Genomic DNA, 16,363 nt, shown 5'->3' with positions numbered 1-16,363 from the left:
AAAATAAAGGATTTTTGAAAGTTCTGCTTCCAGTATGATTGAATAAACTGTCAACCAACTGCCCCTCTTGCAAATAGTACTTATATATTCTGGCAAAAAAAATAGAAAAAACAATGACCTAAAGGTTTCGTAGAATAAATAGAAGCAGAAAAATCCTGGAAGAGAGATGGGACCAAAACAGAGTGAAATTGTCAACTTTCTTTTTCTTTTAAGCCTTGGAAGTCTGCAGTCATTGGGCAGCTAAAACTACGAAGGCTTATGTGATATTAATACAGCATGAACATCCAGAAGAAAGCTGAGGACAATAAAGTCACTGGAAAATGAAGTAGAAAGACAGAATAGAGGAAAGCTGGAGAGGAGGAGCCCCAGATTCTGGACATAAACTCTATTCAAGTGTCTCTGTACCCTTTGAGCCATGTATGTGCAGGAAAGACTGAGAATATTCCAGCAAGAGGAGAGAAAATTAAAATGATATTTTAACTGCTTCCAAAAAACACAGTGTGCAATTTTAGTTTGACCAAATTAATTGCCTACTTAAATTAACATTCTTTAATGGAATATAGCAAAAAAACAAAAACAAAAAGATCTTCACATCATAATACTCACAGTTTCCAAGATATAATCCAAAATAATTCAAAATTTTAAAAAAACATAACATGTGACTCATTATCAAGGGAAAAGACAATTAATGGATCCCTACCCTGAGATATAAGATTCAAATATGTAAATTAGTGGATAAGAGATTTAAGCAACCACTAGGCTATACTCAAAAAAGTAAAAAAAAGAGAGAGAGAGAAAAGTACTCATAATTAAAGAAAATAAAGACTATCTCAGTAGAAAAATGGAAGTTATTAAAATAAGCAAAAATTATAGTGCTAAATTAAAATAAAAATATCTGACTTAAAGTATTCACAGGGTGGTCTGAAGAGAATAATGAAAATAATAGGAAAAGAGTCAGTGACCTTAAGCTAAGTCAATAGAAATTATCCAGTCTGAGAAATAGAAATAAGAGAAGATTATATATAAAAATTGAACAGAGCCTCAGGGACCTGTGGGACATTATCAAAAAAATCTAAATACTTTTAATTGGATTACAAAAAGGAAAGAAGAGAAATTGGCTCAGAGCCTGTAACTCAAGCAGCTAAGGCGCTGCCACATACACCAGAGCTGGCGGGTCCAAATCCAGCCTGGGTCTGCCAAACAACGATGACAACTACAACCAAAAAATAACCGGGCACTGTGGCAGGTGCCTGTAGTCCCAGCTACTTGGGAGACTGAGGCAAGAGAATCGCTTAAGCCCAAAAGTTAGAGGTTGTTATGAGCTGTGATGCCACGGCACTCTACCCAGGGTGACAGCTTGGGGCTCTGTCTCAAAAAAAAAAGGAAAGAAGAGAAAGAATGGTGTGGAAAAACTATTTGAAGAAGAAATGGGCCACAAATTTTCCTAAATTGGTGGAAAACATATTTACAAAGCCAAGAAGGTTAGAAACTTTCAATCAGGGTAATTCTGAAGATAAAATATGAGGCATCTAAAACTTAAACATGATAAAACCAAAGAACAAGAGGAAATCTTGAGTATGTGATGAGAAAAACAATATATGAAATAAAAAAGAATATCAGTTCCTATGACTGCTGACTTACGACAAAAATCACAGGGTCCAAAAGACAGCAGAAACACATCTTTAAAGTTGAGCTGGAAAGAATTGCCAGACCAGAATTCTATGTCCATTAAAAATATCCTTCAAGAATGAAAGTGAAAAAACTTTTTCTAAATAAAAAACCTAAAGAAAATCCATTGCCACCAGACCAACATACAAAAAATACTAAACACTCTTTTTCAGGCTGAGGAAAATAATACCAAAGAGAAAATAAGACATTCACCAAAAACTAGAAATAGCAATAGTAAACATCTTAGTAAAAACACATTTTTTGCCTTTTATTTCTTTAAAGTATATATGACTGTTTAATGCAAAAATTATATTACCTTCTGTAGTTTCTACATATAATAGATGTGACACCTATGACAATTACACAAAAACTGAGGAACGGACCCCTGTGGTTAGAAATTGTCTACATTTTACATGAGGTAATATAATGTTAACTCTAAGTAAAATGTGAAAATCTAGGTTTTTATTTTTATCCCTGGAATAACCGCTAAAAAAAAATAATAATAAAAAAAATAAATAATGAAAGGGTTTGTATCTAAATAGTCAAAGGGAAACAGAAATAGAAGACAGAGCAGAGGAATAAATAACAAAATGGTAAAACTAAATCACTAGATAAGGTTCCTTTGGTACACTTTCTCAAGAATAGTTTTCCTTGATCTGAAGAACTAGAAACCAAAGAGACAACTCCCATCAATACTTTCCTCTGGAAATGTATCTCTGGCCTCTGTTAACTGGGTGGCTCTTTCTTTTCCATATTAAATGGTCTGAATCTGCAACTTAGCCTTCTCAGTCTGCATCCTGCCAACAGAAAGTTGGAGAACCAAAGGTCTGTTTTCATTTTATGCTCTCTGTTCCTTTTAGTTTCAGTTGCTAGAGCTTCTGTCAATACAAGCTCCATTAAAAACATTGTGGATTTTCTATTAATTTTACCAGCAGACCCCTATTCAATAGAATAAACACCCACAAATTTTTTGAAACATATCTCTATCTTGGGTTTAATGTGAGACTACCTTGGAACAATACTATTAAGGTTCTTAAAAATCTTATTGTTTATCAGAGAGGGTCTACGAAACCCACTCAAAAATATTTAGATTGTGAACACTTTGTTCTTTGGTTTATCTCTCTCTTTTCCTACCTTATCTTAGGTAAATAAAAACCCAGTTGACACTTTTTATATTCTTCGTGGAAATCTCATTAGGAATTCCTTCTATTTTTAAGCTACAGCAACTGATAGTGTTACCTAACTTTCCGCAATTACATACCAAGGAGTCATGCTTCTAATAATATTTTTCTCACTGTCCCTCAAACCCTCCCAATAGCCTCCTTGAGGTTTTTCCAGCTTCATAGTTTCATGGAGGCTTTTTCCTGATTTTCCTTACCATCAGTTGCAAAAGCAGTGCTTTAAGTTCTTTTTATAGAAGTACCCCAATCCCATTACCAAATTCTGGCCTAATTATTTATTGCTATATAAACTCTCCCAAAAGTTAATGGCTTAAAAAACAACCACTTTATTGCATCTCACCTTTTTATAAGTCAGGAATTCAGACAAAACCCAGCTGTGTGATTCTTCTACTCCATGTGGTATTGGCTGGAATCACTCAGTGGTTTTTAGTTGGTGGTGACACTAGGTAGAGCTGGAGGGTACAGCACACTTCACCCACTTGACAGGAATAACCTGCAATCTGTACTCAGCTGGACCTCTCTTTCTCTCCATCTGGTCTTTCAAGCAAGATAACTGGATTTCTACATGGTGATACAAATATCCAAGGAGCCCTGGTGGAAGCCAGGTGTGCATTCAGGCTGCTTCTAGTCCACCACCCTCTTAAAGGTAAAGCCCAGAGCTGACATAACATCACTTTAATGTGTTCTGTTGGCCAGTTACAGGCCAACCCAGGTTCTACAGTAAGTGGGAAAAAATCTGCCTGTTTTTGTGTCAAAGAAATTATAGTCATTTTGAATTTGCTATACTAGGATAGAAGAATGCTTTCTAAATTAATAAAAACAACCTTTAAAAATCCTAAAATTTCTCACAGACACAAACGTGGATATCTGTGAGGGCCTTCTCCGTTTTGCAAACAGTCACCTTCTTGTTCCATCCTCATATGGAAAGAGCAAATCCAAATCTCTTTCTCTTCTTACAGGGAAACAGTAATCCATTGTGGGGACCCCACCCTCATGACCTCACCCAAACTTAATTGCCTCCCAAAGGGCCCACTTCTTAATACCATCCCACTGCAAGTCAGGGTTTTAACATACACATTTTGGGAAGACACAGACATACAGTCTATAACAATAATCAATTAAGGATTACCATCTAGAATATGTAAGCAACTCCTATAAATCAGACTCACTTATAATAAAGAAATGAAATTAAAGCCAAGAAAAGAGAAAATGTGGGCCAAGGTGGTGGAATGGAAGCAGCTTGCATGCATACACTATTCCCATGGAAAGGATCTAAAGAGGCAGGTGGATACTCATGTTCAGACTGATTATCTAGGAGAGAGCATTTGGAATAGACAGAGAGCCAATGAGAGGTACCCAAAGTGTAGGAGAGGGAAGTGGGGGAGAACTGCTTCATAGGATCACAGGTACCCAAGGAAGGTTCCTGTAATGGGAAAAGGACAGAGCAGAGATCCCAGACCCCATCCTTCCCCATGGACATGGCAATTAAAACAGTGGAAGGGCCCCTCCATTGCAGCAGGCTTCCAAACTAATACAGGGAGATGACTAGAGATAAGGCCATGGCCTTGCTTCAGAGAGAGGGTAATGTGGAATTCCTTTGGCTTCTGCATCCTGGGTGCTCTGGCTGAAGCCATTTTCAGGTCCTAGTTTCAGAGCACTGATCCACTCAGGAGTCAGATCCATCACTACTGCTTCTTCATTGTCCCTGCCAGGCCAGGGAGGGATCAGGTGGGACGGGTGCTCTTCCACAACCCATGAACAGGTGTCATGTGTTCCAACCACTTCCTGGGAAACAAGGCAGAGCAGGCACCAACAGTCCTGCTCCCAGAGCCTCAGCTGCCACAGGACCCAGGTGGAGCACACCCACTGCCACCTGGGTTATGCCACCACTAAAACTGAGGTAGGGTGAATACCCATCCTGCCATGTGATAACCATCACCACGTTTCAACTGCCCACCATGTGACCACCACCTACCTGTGACAATCACAGGGGACACTGGGCACACAATGCACCTACCCTACTCCTGCCTGGTCCATCTACCTGAGTAGGACTAAAGCATGTCATCCTCTCTTCACTGAGCAACAGAGTCCCCAGCAAAGAATAGCTACACTAAAAATCCATTTATTTTGAACTGAGAAAAAAAAATACCAAATGAAAAGAAAGCAGTGTGACAACTCTGGCAGCATGGAAAAAACAGGATAATTTTGACACCTTGAAAGGATCACACTTGGTCTTCAGCAATGGACTCCACACAAAAGGAAATTCTTGAAATGTCATATATGGAATTCAGAGTAGGGGTGTCAAGTCATATCAGTGGGATGATGAGAAAGTTGAAAACTAATACAAAGAAACCAAAAACATAATTCAGGAGATGAATGAAAAATTCACTACAGCAATAAATTATGTGGGAAGAAAAATATAAGTGAACTTCAGAAAGTATCATTTAGAGAATTTCAAAATACAGTGGAAAGTTATAACAGACTAGACCAAACAGAAAAAATAATTTCAGAGTTTGAAGACAAGGCTTTTGAATCAACCCCATCAGTCAAAAACAAAGAAAAAAGAATTAATGAGAATGAATAATCTCTTTAAGAAATGTTAGATTAAATAATGTGAACAAATATAAGAATCACACACATCTCTGATGGAGAAGACAAAAAAAAAAAAAAGCATGGGGAATTTATTTGTGGGAATAATGAAGGAAAATTTCTCTGGCATTACTAGAGCTTTAGATGTCCAGATAGAAGATAGTCATCGAACATCTGGAAGATTCATGGCAAATAGGACATCACCAAGGCACATAATTATCCATCTGGCCAAAGTCAAAATTAAAAGAGAAAACCCTACAAGCTGTGAGACAAAAGCATCAAGTAACTTACAAAGGAAAACCCATCAAACTAATGGCAGACTTCTTAGCAGACACCTTAGAAGCAAGAATGAATTAGAGTCCCATTTCTAGTCTTCTTAAATAGAATAATGACCAGTCAAAAATTTTGTATGCTGCAAATTGAAGGAGAAATAAAGTCTTTCTCAGAAAAGCAAACACTAAAGGGATTTGTCAGCACTAGACCTGCCCTACAAGAAACTCTTAAAAGTGCTCTATACATGGAACAGAACAATACCTACCAGTGTAAAAACACCCAAAAGTTAAAACTCGCAGCTCTTAAAAAGAGTAAGACAAAAGAGAAAACAAACAACCAGGCAGCAATCAACATAATGATTGGCACAGTACCTACATATCAATATTAACAGGTAATGTAAACAGTCACACCACTCAGAAAGATATATATAATGTGGCAGGATGGACAAATAACAAAACAAAACAAAAAATCCATAAATATATGCTGTCTCCAAGAAACCCATTTAACTGATAAAGATTCTCATAAATTCAAGGAAAAGGGGTGGGGAAAAAATGTTACATGCAAATGGAAACCAAAAGTGAGCAGGAATAGCTATTGTCATATCAGATAAAATAAACTTTAAATCAACAATGTTAAAGACAAAGACAGTCATTATATAATATAAAGTGATCAATTCAACAAGAATATAAAACAATCCTAAATACGTATGCACCTGATACAGGAGGTCCCAGATTCATAAAACAAATTCTAGTAGATCTCAGGAAAGAAATGAATAGCAATATCATAATAGCTGGGAATTTCAACACTCTACGAACAGAACTAGACAAATCCTCAAGGCAGAAAGTCAAGAAAGAAACACGGGATGTACATGAGGCTCTAGAAGAAATGGACCTAACAGACACAGAACATTCCACCCCCAAAATGCAAAAAATACATTATTTGCATCAGCACATGGGGCATCTTAAAAGACTGAACATATGCTAAGCCACAAAATTATGCTCAGCAAATTTACAAAAAATCAAAACCATACTATGCATCTTCTTAGCCAACAGTGGAATAAAACTAGAAATCAATTTCAAGAGGAACTCTCAAAACTACATAAAAACATAAACAACCTACTACTGAACATCTATGGGTCAGTGACAAAATCAAGATGGAATTTAAATAATCTTTCAAACTGAACGACAAGGACAATGCAACTTTCTAAAATCTATGGGTACAAGAGGCTGCTGCCACCAGTAAGCTGGAAGCTTCTTGTGGACAGGGCACCAGGTTCCCAGCATCCTGGGGCACCTCACTTCCTCACAGACTTGAGCTGGGACAGGAGGCACCATGTTGCTTCTCTATTCACCATGCATATTTGTCACCCCGAAGGGCCTTCAACTCTACAGATTTCTTCTTGCTTATTCTCACACAGACATTTCCCAGACTGCAGGAGCCACAGGGGTCCAGTGGGTCCCAGGCAATCTAAATGACTCCAGTACCTGAACATTCTGAGTCGGCAGCCTCCTGAAGAGAGAGGGATGCACACAACCAGAGTGCTCACTTTCCTCTATCCAGACATCCTTTTCTTACCTTCCCCTCTCCCACCTGAAGCTATCAAGAGAGATAGTTGAGTCACCAACCAAGGATTCCACAGAGAGTAGGTCTCAGACCTTTCCTCTTGGGGGTCCAGCAGTGGACTGAAGAGTACTCAGACTATGAGCTCACTGTCTGCCCATCAGACCTGGTGCTGCTAGCCTGACTCCATCAGAGAGGGCCATGCCACGGGGCAGAAGGATATCAAACCTGCTTGGGCATCCCATGGGAAACTCAGGACTAGTGTGCTCCCTGGCATGGTCAGGGATTGATCTTTGGGGACACTGGGATGGGCCTGCAGACCAGATCCTATACCCATAGGTCTTTATTGCATTGCTTGGGGCACAAAAGGGAGATCTTTGAACTAGTCTTAGGAGATGAGGGAGTCCACATGGGAGAGAGTGCAGTGTGCTTGCTAGCAGCCACCTATTCACCCTATGAACAGTGTGACCTCTCCCTGCATACAGGGAGGCCACGCTCTTAGCTCAGGGCAGGATCCTGGACAGGGACCCTCTTAGGCAGCATCACAGTCATGGGGGAACTCAGCTGACTTGAGCTCCTGGCTGCTGGCAGACACTGGGTGAAACCAAGGAGCAAGGGAAGATGGAGAAGAGCAAGGCCCACTCCAGACTACAAGATTGTGAATTCAACAGCCTTGGCTACACAAGGAGATGTTCTGGCTGTTATGGGGCCACTATAGGCCCTCCCTGGTGGCTTTATACAGAAGCTGAGAGCAGACTTTTTATACCTACTGAAACGAATACCTTCTTACCAAAGATAGCTTTAGTGGCCCAGAAGGAAAGCCTACCCCATCCAGCTTCACTCCTCCACCATCCAGCTTCACTCCTCCACCTACCTCTGATGAGACAGAGAATAAGGATAGACCTGGAAGACTGAAGCATCCCACCACCACCTGAGGCATGTGAGTGCTTCTCCTAAGAGAAGAGAGCCAGTCACAGGACCCCAAAACAACACTTACAGCTTATTTCATTCAGCAAACACCACCTACTATCAGGGAGGTCAGTTTTTACACCCTTTACAGCATTTAGTGACTCATTCATACAGGCGAGTGGCTTATTTTCACTCACAAGACCACCTATTAGGTCAGAGATAAAACTAGGTATGCCATTATCTATTCAAAAGAAAATCCAAAAGGAAGAAGGAACACTTGATCTAAATGAGAAATAATCAGCAAAAGAATACCAGAAACATGAAGAATCCAAGCAAAAGGATCAGCAAAGGGAATACCAGCTCTCTAGCAATTGATACCAACCAAAATCAGTATATTTAAATGACAGATAAAGAATTCCAAATATGGATTATACATATAAGTAAGCTCAACAAGATACAAGCAAAAATGGAAAGCCAGCACAAAGAAACCACACACAAAAAAAAAAATTTCAGGAAATAAATAAAAAATTCACTAAAGAAATCAAATTATTTAAAAAAAGATAGAATTTCTGGAAAAGAAAAAATTTATCCGCAACCACGTGGGGTTCATTCCAGGGATGCAAGGATGATTCAACATATGTAAATCAATAAATGTGATTCACCACATAAACAGAAGCAAAAACAAAGATCATATGATCATCTCAGTAGATGAAGAAAAAGCATTTGACAAAATTCAGCATACTTTTATGATAAAAAAATCAACAAAATAGTCATAAATGGAACATATCTCAAAATTGTAACACCCACAGCCAACATCATACTGATGGAGAAAGGTTGAAAGCATTCCCTTAGAAACAAAACAAAACAAGGACACCCACTGTTACTACTTCTACTTCTATTCAGCATAATTCTGGAGGTCCTCTCAGACAAGAGAAGGAAATTAAGGGTATCCAAAAGGGAAAAGAGAAGAGCAAACTATTGCTCTTTACTGATGATATTACCCAATACCTAGAAGATCCCAAAGATTCTGCCAAGAGACTTCTGGAATTGATAAATAAATTCAGCAAAGTCCCAGGCTACAACATCAATGTACACAAACCTGTAGCATTCCTACACACCAATAACAGTCAAGCTGAGAATAAAATCAAGACTCAATATTTTTCACAATAGCTTTTCATAAGAAAATAAAATATGTAGGAATAGATTTAACCTACATATTAAAGGGGGTGAAAGATCTCTACAAAGAGAACTACAAATCACTGAGGAAGAAAATTGCAGATGATGTAAGTGGAAAAACATGCTCATGGATCAGCAAGATCAACATTGTTAAAATCTTCATACCAAAAAGTGATTTACAGATTCAATAAAATCTCCATCAAAATACCAAAGTCACTTTTCACAGATCTAGAAAAAAATAATTCTATACTTATTTGAACCCAGAAAAGAGCCTGCATAGCCAAAGTAACCTTAAGCAAAAGGAAAAAAATCTGGAGGCATCACTCTGTCAGACTTTAAGCCATACTACAAAGCCACCAAAACAGCATGGTACTGGCATGACAGTAGAAACACAGATGAATGGAACAGAACAGAGAATCCAGACACAAAACCATCCACATATTGCCATCTGATCTTTGACAAAACAGACAATAACATTCAGTGTGAAAAAGAATTTCTATTTAACAAATGATGATGTAAATGATATAGCCACATATAGAAAATTGAAACAGGATTCATATTTCTCAAAAATTAATTAAAGATGGAATACAGGCATATCTAATATATGAAGCCATAAGAACTCTAGAAGAAAATGTTGGAGAGACTGTTCTAGATGTTAACCGAGGCAAAGAATTTATGAAGACCCCAATGTCAATAACAGTAACAATAAAAATAAACAGAACCCAATTAAATTAAAAACCTTCTGCACAGCCAAGGAAACAATCAACAGAGCAAATAGACAACTTAGAAAATAGGAGAAAATATTCACATGCTATACATCCAGTAAAGAGCTAAAAAGCAGAATTTACAAAGAACTCAAGAAAATCAGCAAGACAAAGTCAAACAACCCCATTAAAAAGTGGGCAAAAGACATGAACAGGAGCTCTTCAATCTCTGGCAAATGATAGATCAATCAATTGATCTTTTTTTCTTCTCTGTGCATATTGGAAGAATGAGTTGTCTTGGGCACATATTAAAAATACAAACACTAACAAAAGCTGAAGAGCAAAAGAAAAGGTCCATGAATACTTTTCACAATATCCAACACCACATATAATCAAAACAGTCTTCAAATAAAATAAATTTGCACATATCCTGCAGGCCACAGACTGAACTTCCTTGGATAGACTAATGGCTAATAAACATCTGAGAAAATGCTCAACATCACTAATCACCAGAGAAACACAAATCGAAACCACAGTGAGATTACCATCCAACCCCAGTGAGAATGCCTTTTATCAAAAAGTCCTAAAACAAGATGCTGGCAGAGATGCGGAGAGAAAGGAACACTTACACACTGTTGATAAGATTGCAAGCTAGTACATTATAAAAGTTTTGAGAGATACAAAAATCAAGAAACATTAAATCCACATGGAGTAGAAACAAATCAAACCCTCCCAGCAACAGGAATAACCAAGCAAGTTAATACTTGCGTGAATGAATCAGACAAGACACTGTTCACTGTTGTGTCTTGGAAGTGAAATAATGGACTATAATACAGTCTGTTTCAAAACTTTCATAGTGACCCACATACCAACCTCTATGAAAAATAATGAGATACCTCAAAAAACTAAAAGTAGACCTACCACTTGATCCAGCAATCCCACTCCCACTCCTTTGGAGTATTTCTCCCAAAGGAGAAAAGTCCTTTTATCACAAAGTCACTTGCACTTGAATGTTATTGAAGTACAATTCACAAAGATGTAGAATCAACCCAAGTGCCCATCAATTTATGAGTGGACTAATAAAATGTGATAAATGTATACCATGGAGTACGTACTACTCAGCCATGAAATAAAATGAATTAATCCTTTTGCAATAATCTGGTTGGAATGGAACTATTTTCCTAAATATTGCCGGATAGGAAAACAAACACCACATGTATTCACTATTAAATTGGAAATAACTGATTATCACCCAGATAGAAGTAAAACTTAATAGAAATTAAGCAAGTGGGAGAAGGGAGGAGAGGATGGGTGCAATCGTGCTTAATAGGTACAATGTGCCCTATCTGGGTGATGGGCACACTTATAACTTTGACCAAGCAGTGCAAAAGCAAACCATGTAACCAAAACAATTGCACCCCTATAATATTCTGAATTTTATAAAGCTTCTACACAGCAGAAGAAATAATCAACAGAGTTAACAGAAAACCTACAGAATGAGAGTAAATTATTGCAAACTATACATACTATAAATGCCTTCCATCCAGAATCTATAAAGAACTAAAACAAATAAGCAAGAAAAAAAATTTTTAAGTGGAAAGAAGACATGAACAGAGGTTTTTCAAAAGAAGATAGACAAATGGGCAACAAATACGTGAAAAAATGCTCAACATCACAAATCACCCAGAAAATGCAAATTAAAACCACAATGAGAGTCATATTTAAAGAACATATTTTATTCACTTGTTATCAAATGTGAAAAGGAAACTCAAAGAAATTAAGGAATGGGTTTTAAATAGATGTGCTTACATTGATATCAACTTTACCATATTAATCAATCTCACTCCAGAAGGGGGATAGGAAGTAGTATCTTCCCAGAAAACATGTATGTGAACATTTTACTTTCTTAAAAATTTATGCACTGGCTCGGCGCCTGTGGCTCAAGTGGCTAAGGCGCCAGCCATGTACATCCAAGGTGGCAGGTTTGAATCCAGCCCAGGCCCACCAAATAACAATGACGGCTGCAACCAAAAAATAGCCGGGCGTTGTGGTGGGCACCTGTGGTCCCAGCTACTTGGGAGGCAGAGGCAGGAGACTCACTTGAGCCCAGGAGTTGGAGGTTGCTGTGAGCTGTGATGCCATAGCACTCTACCCAGAGGGACAGCTTGAGGCTCTGTCTAAAAAAAAAAAAAAAAAAAAAAATTTATGCACTGAAAAAGATATTCCTTAAACACCAACAAACAAGCTTATAAATTGTAACACTTCATTCAATCCCTGATTGATCATTGTATTGAGTATTTTTAAAGACAAAACAATAGAAACCAAAAACCTATGAAAATACAGATATAAACAACAATGAGCTTTCATTTTAATACATCATATTCAAGCAGATTTTATTATAATACCCAATTTTGTACAGGGTGAGAGGAAACGTGCATTGTCACATCATAATTCTTGGCAACCTGCATAATAAGGCTCAACGATGTGCTTAGTTTTGATATAATAATTCCATGTCCAAGAATTTGACCTAAGAAAATTATCATGAATGTGTAGAAAGTTTTAGCTACAGGAATAGTCACTTCAGTGCTATTACAGCAGTGAAAAAGATATCCAACATGCTGGATTACATAATGACACATTTACTGAATGGAATAATACTATTTAAGTGATAGTGAAAAATAGAAAACAACACCAAAAACTTAAAATGTGTTAAGTGGAAAAGAAATAATTTTTATGAAAGCCACATTAATTCCCTAAGTACAGTCTGGTCTCAATAACTCAAAATAAGGCCTAACTTCTGGTTCTGAAAATTTTATTTTTACTGAAAGATAAGTCAAGTTTCTTATAGAGGGCATACTGTTGAAAAAGAAATGACTGAGAATATTCACATGAGCTTGGGTGATTGATAAAGAGAATAAATTTATTGAGAATGCAGTCTGCATATGGTCCCATTAAGACTCTCTACACAGGGCTGATGTAAGAAACTATTTAAATCAATCAATGGCATTAAATCCCCCAGGAGAGCAAAATCTTTGGATGGTCAGAGCTCTACAATCACAGGTGATTATTCATGAGAATGCCACTAGCCAGTCTCCATAAGTGATGCATTAACCCTGGGTGATTGATCTAGAACTTTGCAAAAGGAATTCTAAATACATACATAATTTTATTTAAAGGAAAGACAAGTTTCTCTCACCTACTTCCTAATGAAAGTTTACACATTCTTTTCCATGGAAAGTAGAGTTGGGGTGAAAAGCTAATGGTGTTCAGGACTGTCTACTCTTCTCACACAAGTTCAAAGAGAAAATTATGATGGAATAAGAAGGCAATGATTTTTACATCTCAAGAACAGAACGGTTGAAGAGGTGTGTGTTTTAAAGAAGACATAAAAGTCATGAAGAGCATGCATTTGTTAACCATAAACACAGCCATCAAATCCCAAAATATACTAAAAGTGAGCCAGAGAGGAGGTAGTTCTGGAACAACTTTACTAAACATATGGAATTCATTTCCCCAAATAAATTATGTGACACAAAACTGGAATAGTCCAAGAATGGACTGGTTAGAGCTTTTGTGTCAGTGGACTTACTAGAAAAGGAGAGTAGCAATCTCCATCCATGAAAACCACCATAGCAAGACATAACCAAGCTCCTCCAAACACACGTTCCTGTGTCATTGGCGGTCACCAAACGGATGCTATGAAATGCCATCACAACTGTTTCACTAGCACTGGCAAGTGTCTGGCACGTGACGGGGGTAGGGGATGCTCGGTGCATATTGTTCAATAGCAGTGAATATAACCTGCCTCTCCCAGCTCCCTCTAAACCAGAATTAATCCTCAGTTTGCTGTGTTATTGATTGTCCTTGGAAGAAAAGTGGAAGCTAAAGATCCCTATCAGAATTATAATTCCCCAAATACTTCTTAAACTCAACAAAACCATAAAAGTCAGATAGTCTCCCTTTGTAAGAACATTAAAAAGATTAAGGGAGAGTCATAAAGTATTCTTGAGTTTCTTAAGAAAAGGTAGTAATGGCAAGTCATTATTTTAAGAGGAAGCGCATAACAGTAGTAGATTTTAAAAGGCACCCATTGTTTGTATCTTAAATTTTAATATAAAATCTCTCTTCATTTAGCAAAGAATCTCATAATGCTCCTCTTCATCCACCAGTTTTGTTTAATAAAATTCTTGTTGTGACTCAAGTTCTAGCTTATCTTTGGAGAAATAAAATTTGTAAAAATAAGTCCCCTAAATCCCCCCTTTTTTTCTCTGCACCGTGTTCCTTATGTGGAAGGCACCCAAGAACACCCCCTGCAAGTAGTTCAAAATATATGACCACCACGCCAAGGCTGCCAAAATCTGTCAACAAAAGGAGGACTCAGAATGCTATGAAAGGCACCGGCATGATGGCTTTAGCAGACACATATATAAAAAGTCTCAGGTATTCTTTCCTACTCATTCCAGGGATCTTTCAAGCCTTCCCCTGAACCATAGGGAATGCACCATGTATTCACTGCATTTCTTCACTGGCCTTCTGGAACCTACTCTCCCAGCTGCAGGAGATAAAGACCTTCTTAAGGTCCCTTGCTGTCACTTAGCATATTAATCAAAGAAGAGTCTAAAAAGAAACTGCATGTATCCTAGGAACCTAAGCTCACTGTCTCTGCAACCTCCTGCTCACCTGCTGGGAAATGAGATGTGTCTGAGTCCTTAGAACTAAACTCCGTGCAGCAGACACAACCAACAGATCACAGCAGAATAAAAGGCATGAAAGTAAAGGGGAAAAACTATCTTCTCTCTATGATTGCATAGATGATATTTCTTTTTGTTTTGAAAAATTTAATCCATACAAAATTTAAAGCACAGTCCAGTAAGCATCGGTATACTCCTGGCCTACATACACCAAATATTAATAACCTTCTTGCACCTTATTCATCTCTCCACGTAGGAACTTCTGTGGCCTAAATGTTTGTGTCTCCCTAAAATTCACATATTGAAATCCTAACCCCCAAGGTGATGGTATCAGGATGCGGCACCTTTAGAAAGTGGTGAGGTCATGGAGGGGCAGCTATATCGAAAGGCCTTATTGCCTTACAAAAGAGGCCTGGACAAAGCAGTATCAAGAAAATGAGAAACTTAGAAGGGGAGGATTGGGCGGGTGTGGATAAACACTTACCTATTTGGTAAAATGAACACTATTCTGGTTATGGGCACACTAAAAGCCCTGACTTAAGCATTATACAAAGAAAACTACACAGCAAAAACCCTTGTGCCCCTTTAACTAATATTTTTAAATTTTAAAAAAATCTGTCCAAGAAATAAATAGTGAAAAGAAAGAAAAAAGAAAAGAAAAGAAAACTGAGAGAGACCCCCCTCACTCCTTCTCTCACAAGAGTCTGGACTTCCTAGACTCTAGAACTGTGACAATTAGGTTTCTGCTGTTTACAAACCATCCAGTTTATGGTATTTTGTTCCTGCATCTCAAAACGACTAAGGCAGGCACTGCACAGTCTTCCTCTTTCCACATCCTCCAGAAGTGCATTGTGGACAGCATGACATCTTACCCTACATATCTTAACACACATCTACAAAGAAGGATGTCCTCTCATACAACCCTACACCATTACCAAGCTGTTAACCTACTGTGAGATATCATCTAACTCCTGTAAGATTAGCCTACATCACAAAATCCCCAAACCAGAGATGTTGACATGGATGTGGAGAAAAGGGAACACTTCTATACTGCCTTTAATTGGCAATAATCGCACCTCGGATAAATCTCATTGGCTATGATACTGCCACTGCACAAAGCTCTACACTGCCTTTAAAAAAAATTAATTTAGTAACACTGTCCATCACCTAAGCCATACTTAAATTACCCCCCCTTGGTCCTAAAAATGTTTTTTGTAGCATGTTTAGATTTCCAGGATCCAACCAGACTCACAAGTTACATTTGGATGTTGTAGTTCCTTAGCCTTCCATTGTCACCCTCTGATCTTCTTGACACTGAATTCTTTGAAGAGTCCAGGACAATGGTTCTACAGAATGTTCCATTTTTGGATTTTTGGGGCAGTTTCCTCATGATTAGATTAAGACTAAACATTTCTGATAAGAACTACGTGTAGGTGATTCTGTGTGCCACCTAATACCTCACATCTGGAGACACTGAATGCCAGGCCAGCCCACCATGTGCTGGGAGTTGGACTGCTTGGTGCAATGGTAACTGCTAGGGCTCTCCATTGCAAAGAATTAATTAATAATTAATTAGTTACTATAATCAATAAGTAGTGTGTGCTGTTATTCT

General features: G+C 38.0%; 1 non-coding gene across 1 annotated transcript; it reads right to left on the bottom strand.

Moving 5' to 3' along the window:
• Positions 1 to 15,726: 15,726 nt before the first annotated feature.
• LOC111728667 lies at positions 15,727 to 15,872 on the bottom strand. The gene has a single exon (XR_002775893.1). It is a non-coding gene; the product is annotated as a U4 spliceosomal RNA (small nuclear RNA).
• Positions 15,873 to 16,363: the final 491 nt, after the last annotated feature.

Source organism: Otolemur garnettii, unplaced genomic scaffold (assembly GCF_000181295.1).
Source record: "Otolemur garnettii isolate 467f Iridium unplaced genomic scaffold, OtoGar3 scaffold00177, whole genome shotgun sequence".
In the NCBI taxonomy this organism is placed as follows: Eukaryota; Metazoa; Chordata; class Mammalia; order Primates; family Galagidae; genus Otolemur; species Otolemur garnettii.
Note: the sequence above shows the minus strand (reverse complement) of the source record. Positions and strands in the feature narration are given on the sequence as shown.